The sequence below is a fragment of the Coenobita brevimanus genome, chromosome 1 (assembly GCF_032717465.1).
Source record: "Coenobita brevimanus isolate Jiangsu-jjx chromosome 1, ASM3271746v2, whole genome shotgun sequence".
In the NCBI taxonomy this organism is placed as follows: Eukaryota; Metazoa; Arthropoda; class Malacostraca; order Decapoda; family Coenobitidae; genus Coenobita; species Coenobita brevimanus.
The window spans coordinates 1,341,326-1,347,451 of NC_136954.1; the positions used below are offsets into that span (position 1 = coordinate 1,341,326).

Below are 6,126 nucleotides of genomic sequence, written 5' to 3' on the forward strand. Positions count from 1 at the left end.
GTAAGAACTTTTACTGGGAGTGGAAACGGTGAGACCTTCTGTTGAGAGAACATCTTACTGGGAGATACTGTTGGGAAGCGAATGAAGGTGAAAGTTGGTATGATTTTTTTACTTTAATTTAGAGAAAGCACTGTGAGGTTCTACTGGAAAGGGATGCAGTGAGAGCATTAGATGAGACTGAAATTACTGAGAGAGTTTTTGTTGACAGGTGAAGCAGAATATTAGATTGTGCTGGGAGGGGAAGTATCGCTAAGGCTATAAGTAATAAGGCCTTTTATTTAGAGGGGAAGTAAAATAAAAGCTTAACTATGAGAGAACCATAGTGAGATCTTTGGTGGTTGAAGCTTTTTCTTTTTAAAGAGAAAGAAGCTCAGTGATAGATTTTGCTAGAGTGTTCAGCTTCTTTTCCTGGTCATCTCCCCTCTCTCTCTCTCTCTCTCTCTCAATCTCTCTCTCTCTCTCTCTCTCTCTCTCTCTCTCTCTCTCTCTCTCTCTCTGTTTTCTTCCCGTTTACGGCAATTTTATAATTTTTGGCATTGGTAGGCGGATTGAAAAACCTACGAACGACACAAAGGATGGAGGTAATGATTCGCCATTCCAGAGGACAGAAGCAGAGCACTGTGGGGGGACTTTTGAAGATGTGCAAGGATTCCTAGAAATCGCCTTGTCATCTGTCATTCACTAACGTATTTGGTTAGGAGTTTCTTCATACCCGAATATTTTAACTACCTGTACCTTTGCGACGCCCTATGTTAGGGACACGAAGTTCCTGTTTCTGTCCCGTAGACTTTAGCAACTTTAATTAAGCTCCATGGTCTGACCAGGAACCTCAAGCATATATCTTTTACTTCTATACCTGCTGTAAAGAGTGGCAAGTGATCTGCAGAGTGGCAAATGCCATTAATCCTGAACAAATGTAAGATGACGTACTCTGACCCAGCAGACACAAAAGCCAAAAACCGTCTTCTAGGAAATATAATCAATTGTACCAGTTTGGCGAAAGCCTGGGTATATAAATCAGGATGACATCACGTACTCCCAGACACTGAACTGAAGCAGAGGAAACATTGCAGAGGGTTCTAATTTATATAAGGGGTAGTATCTAATATATGATTTGCAGTTTCGGTCATCGACATAGAAGAAAGATACCTTGAGGTTTGAGAGAGTCGTGGCACGGGCTACTGAACAAATCCCATCCCTCAGGCACATGGGTACCAATAAAGGCTGCAAGAACTGAACTACCACAGCGACTAGGGATCGGTGTTGGTAGGTATGTGAGGTTTTGGAAATAATTCACAGATATGAGGCCATCGACTGTCAGCACATGTGTACTTTAAACGCCAGCATGACGAGAAAGATCGAGCGGAATGTCGATATAAAGCATTTCCATGATCGCCAGTCACCTTCCTCACATACAAATTCTGCAACACCTGAAATCGGATACCAACAGGTGTATTTGACAGTTTATCGACAAAGCCTTGTACCATGTGGCTAGACAAAGTTTTCAGATCAAATACAGTGGTAGAAAAACTTTTTCTCCTTTCCTGTAAAACTTCCTACACCTGTCTTTTTTACCTGGGCTAGGCGTATATAGTTTTCCATATTCACACTTGGGTGGGAAAGGTAGATGGGGAAAGCCCACACTTTTGCTGTGCTTTTTTCTTGCTATCACAACAGCAACACGTACACAGTCTTTCTCTCTCTCTCTCTCTCTCTCTCTCTCTCTCTCTCTCTTTGCTTTTACGGCCAGCAACACACACCAATATTGGCAAAACCGACCCTGAAAGTATTTTCCCTTCCACCCTCTCCGTTATTTCCTTCCGCTCAATTTTCTTTATCTTTATTTTTCCTTTTCTTCCGCGAACTAAATTGTCTACAGCCTCCTCTTACCCTTTGTACATGCCCGACCGTCTGTTCGTGGATCTCTCTCTCTCTCTCTCTTCGTTTATATATATATATATATATATATATATATATAAAGTGGAAGGTGGGGGCGCTCACCATCCACGAAATCAATGTAGTGCTGCTCTCGAGTGTCTGCCCTTTCCTCTTTTTCTTCCTTCTTTCCATCCTTCCTCCTCTGTCTATCTTTCCTTCGTTCTTTCAGTTTCCTTCTTTGTACGGGTGACTACACTGAGTGACAAAACAAAAGGTTTCCTGTACACCAGGAATCCATTCACTAAGCTCGGTGGTAACCATATAACCAATTTATTGCGCCTTGTGGTTTACTGGGTAATTAAGGCTCTCCAATCGGATTGAACCGGTGCAGGTTGATATCCAAGGGATGGTTTGGGTTTACTGCTCACGCAATGTCACTTAGGGATGAGTGAAGCTGGTCACTCTCATCTTAAATGTCAGGATCAACTTGCCTAGTCCCGGGCTCCTACGCTTCTCATGGGCCAACACTGGATTAAATATATATATATATATATATATATATATATATATATATATATATATATATATATATATATATATATATATATATATATATATATATATAAATGCTGATATCCACAAAGGAAAAAGGAATGACGAAAATACATCAAACATTCATTGCCAGACGCCATGTATCCCAGACGGGGTGGTCAAGGGCTTAGAGTTAATTGTTTTACAGGGAGGGGCACTAATCCTCCACCAACCCCACTTGACACGTATGGATGCCAACAGCATCTGGTGTTCCCAGGCGGTCACCCATCCAAGTACTAACCAGACCCAACGTTGCTTAACTTTGCTGATCGGACGGGAAGCGGTGTACTCAATGTGGTATGGCTGCTTTCCTGTAATTACGTCTACACATCTTAGTCTTTCAACTTCCTTCCTCACCCCTTCGTTCTTAGCACCTTCTTTATCTTACCCACATCCCTTTACAACACTGTCATTTCCTTGTTCCCAGCCTCTCAGATATCTCTTGTTTTCTTTCTGTTGTTTTTCTGTTTACTTTGTGGTAAGTGGGGGCGCTCACCATCCACTCACTCGATGTAGTGCTGCTGTCGCGTGTCTGTCCTTTCCTCTCCTCTATCCTTCTTTCCTTCCATCCTCTTCTGTCTTCCTTTCCTTCTATCTTTCCTCGTCCTTCTGCCTACGGGTAACTTTACACTTCCTCTTCTGTCTTTCTTTCCTTCATTCTTTCCTCTTCCTCCTGCCTGTGGGTGACTCTACACTGAATGACGAGCCAAATGGTTTCCTGCACACCAGAAAACCATTTACTACGCTGGGTGGTAACCATATAACCAAATTTTGGCGCCTGGTGGTTTAGTGGATAATTATGGCGCTCCAATCGGATTGAGCCGGTGAAGGTTTATATCCAAGGCATGGTTGGGGTAGACTGCTCATGTAATGCCACTCAAGGATGAGTGAGGCTGGTCACTCTCATCTTAAATGTAGGGACCAACTGCCTAGCTCGGGGCTCCTACGCTCCTCATGGGGCAATGTTGGATTGGATGATGGATGGATGGATGGATTGTTCCCCTTCACTTTATGCTTCATATCCATTTCCATGTACGTCTTATCAGGAACGTAGGAGTGTTGCTTGTAAACAAATTCTGTACCCTTCTTCCCCGTCCCTGTGTTCTTTTCCTGTAACGCGTCTTCCCTTGCCTTATTCATTTGTTTCTTCCTCCTCTTGTTTTTCTTCTTCTTTTCTACGAGCCGCGATAGAGCAGCTGGTATCGATTTCAATTTGTGTGTGTGTGTGTGTGTGTGTGTGTGTGTGTGTGTGTGTGTGTGTGTGTGTGTGTGTGTCAGCACGAAAACTTCGCAACCGCTCAAGATATCATCACACAATTTTACAGGTAGGTAGTAGGGAAAAAATTCGATCACGAGTTCGAAATTGGTGAATGTACGTCAAGGTCTGTGTGTTTGTTGCTATGATAACTTCGTCACCGCTCAAGATATCATCACAAAATTTTACAGGTGTGTAGTAGGGATGAAAATCTCCAACGAGTTCGAAATTGGTGAAAGTAGGTCAAGGTCATATTCTGAGCAGCGCTAGATATGTATCGACTCACGGCCGATGTGATTTCCTCCTTGGGGGGGTTCTAGTCTCTCTTCTTCTTCTTCTTCTTCTTCTTCTCTCTCTCTCTCTCTCTCTCTCTCTCTCTCTCTCTCTCTCTCTCTTCTTTTCACTTTTAGAACATGCCGTCAATTACCTTCAATATGACACCTTTACTATTTGTTTTTAAATCTTTTTTCATTTTTATATCATTACGGCATTCCATTTCATCCTGTTTTCTTATTTTCTCTAATTTATTCTATTTTCCATCGAGTATCGCTCCTTTTCATGCCGTCATTCCTCTCATTTGATTTGTTTCCTTCCTTATATTTCATTCTATCTTTTTTTTTCACCCTCTCCGTTTCATTTCCTTCATTCCATCTATTTCATTCCTTCCATATCATTCCTTCTTTGTCATCCTATCCATTTCATTCCTCATTTTCATGCCTTCATTCTTTCCATTTCATTCCTTCACATTTGTTTCATTCCTTCTTTCTTCTGATTAAGTTCATTTTGTTTACGATACTACATTGCTTTCGTATCATTCCTTTACAATTATTTCATTCCTTCATTCTCTCCAGTTCTGTCCTTCCCTTTCATTTCTGCAATTGCTTCCATATTAATTATTCATTTCAATATCAATCCATCATTTCTTCAACCTACAGTCTTCCTCTTCATTCTTTACTTTCCGTTTCATCCTTATAAATTCTTCATACTTTACTTTTTATTCCTCTTGGGGAGTTAGGCATTACTTTATACATTATACTTAAATTGTTTTGCCCCAAGTTGTCATATTTATCGTTTAACTGTAATCTACTCATGATACTGTTTTAAAGGTTAAGGAAATGTTAGATAATGAATGGGCTAATGAAGGCTGCAAGTAACCATTTCGAAATACTGATCCTTGGTTAGATAGATGGATAGCAAGAGGGGAACGTGAAAAGATGTCAATGTACCAAAAGGGACAGAAGGAGGTAGGAGAATGAAGGAAAGATAGAGAAAGCATTAAATCCGATTCCAGTCTCTCTCCATTCAATGTAACATCACACTGAGAGTCACCTTCTCTCTTATTATCCATCACTTTACTCATTTCTACATTTACTCTCAAGGCACGACGCTCACAGACATCAGCAAGACTCTGCACTAGCCTACCAAGCTCTTGTCCGGTATTTGCAAGTAGTACTGCATCATCAGCATACAACAAATTTGAGATATTCCATCCATTGGCATTCATTACCAACGCCATCCCCCTCTCCTTTACTCGTGTATTTTCTTCTCTCATCACCCCATCCATATATAAATCGAACAACCATGGGAACATCACACAACCTTGACGCACTTCCACACCGATCGCGAACCATTCACATAGATGCCCATTAACCCTTTCACATGCTTCACTACCATCATAAAAACTCTTGACGGTACCTAGCAGTTTACCATCTACACCGTACATGAGCAAAACATTCCACAATCCTTCTCTGTCTACTTTGTCGTATGCTTTTTCCAGACCCATCAATGTCATAAATACCTTGTAGTCATTCTCACAAGCCTTCTTCACTATCTGCCTCACTGTAAATATTTGATCCACACATCCTCTGCCACTCCTAAAGCCACCCTGTTCATCACTCACCAGGACTTCTGATATCTCTTTTACTTTCTCAATAATAATTTTTCCATATACCTTCCTTACCACACTCAATAAACTTATGCCCCGATGATTTTTACATTCATTTCGCTCACCATTATTTTTGTACAGGGGTACAATCACAGCCTTTTTCCACTCTGCAGGCACAGTTTCACTCATCCATGCCTTCTTACGGTACATATTTCCAACAAGAACTTCATTCCACTCTCTCCACTACAGTTAAGCATCTCTGCATACACCTCATCAGCCCCAGCTGCTTTCCCATTTTTCAGCAGCTTCACAGAACTCTTCACCTGTGCGAGGGTCACGTCTCCTGGCACTGCATTCCTTCTCTGCATATCCCCAAAACCAATCATGTTTACAGTGGCTCTGCTCTCTCTATTCCCATTCATAAGGCTTTCAAAGTATTCTTTCCATCTGGTCCTTACTTCATCCCCATGGATTAATAATCTACCACCTGCATCCTTCACACCTTCACATTTCTTTC

At 41.4% G+C, this 6,126-nt stretch overlaps 1 non-coding gene across 1 annotated transcript; it reads right to left on the minus strand.

Annotated features, from left to right (window-relative positions):
- Positions 1-2,661: 2,661 nt before the first annotated feature.
- Positions 2,662-2,780, minus strand: LOC145414936 (5S ribosomal RNA). The gene has a single exon (XR_013899988.1). It is a non-coding gene; the product is annotated as a 5S ribosomal RNA (ribosomal RNA).
- Between the last annotated feature and the right edge of the window lie 3,346 nt (positions 2,781-6,126).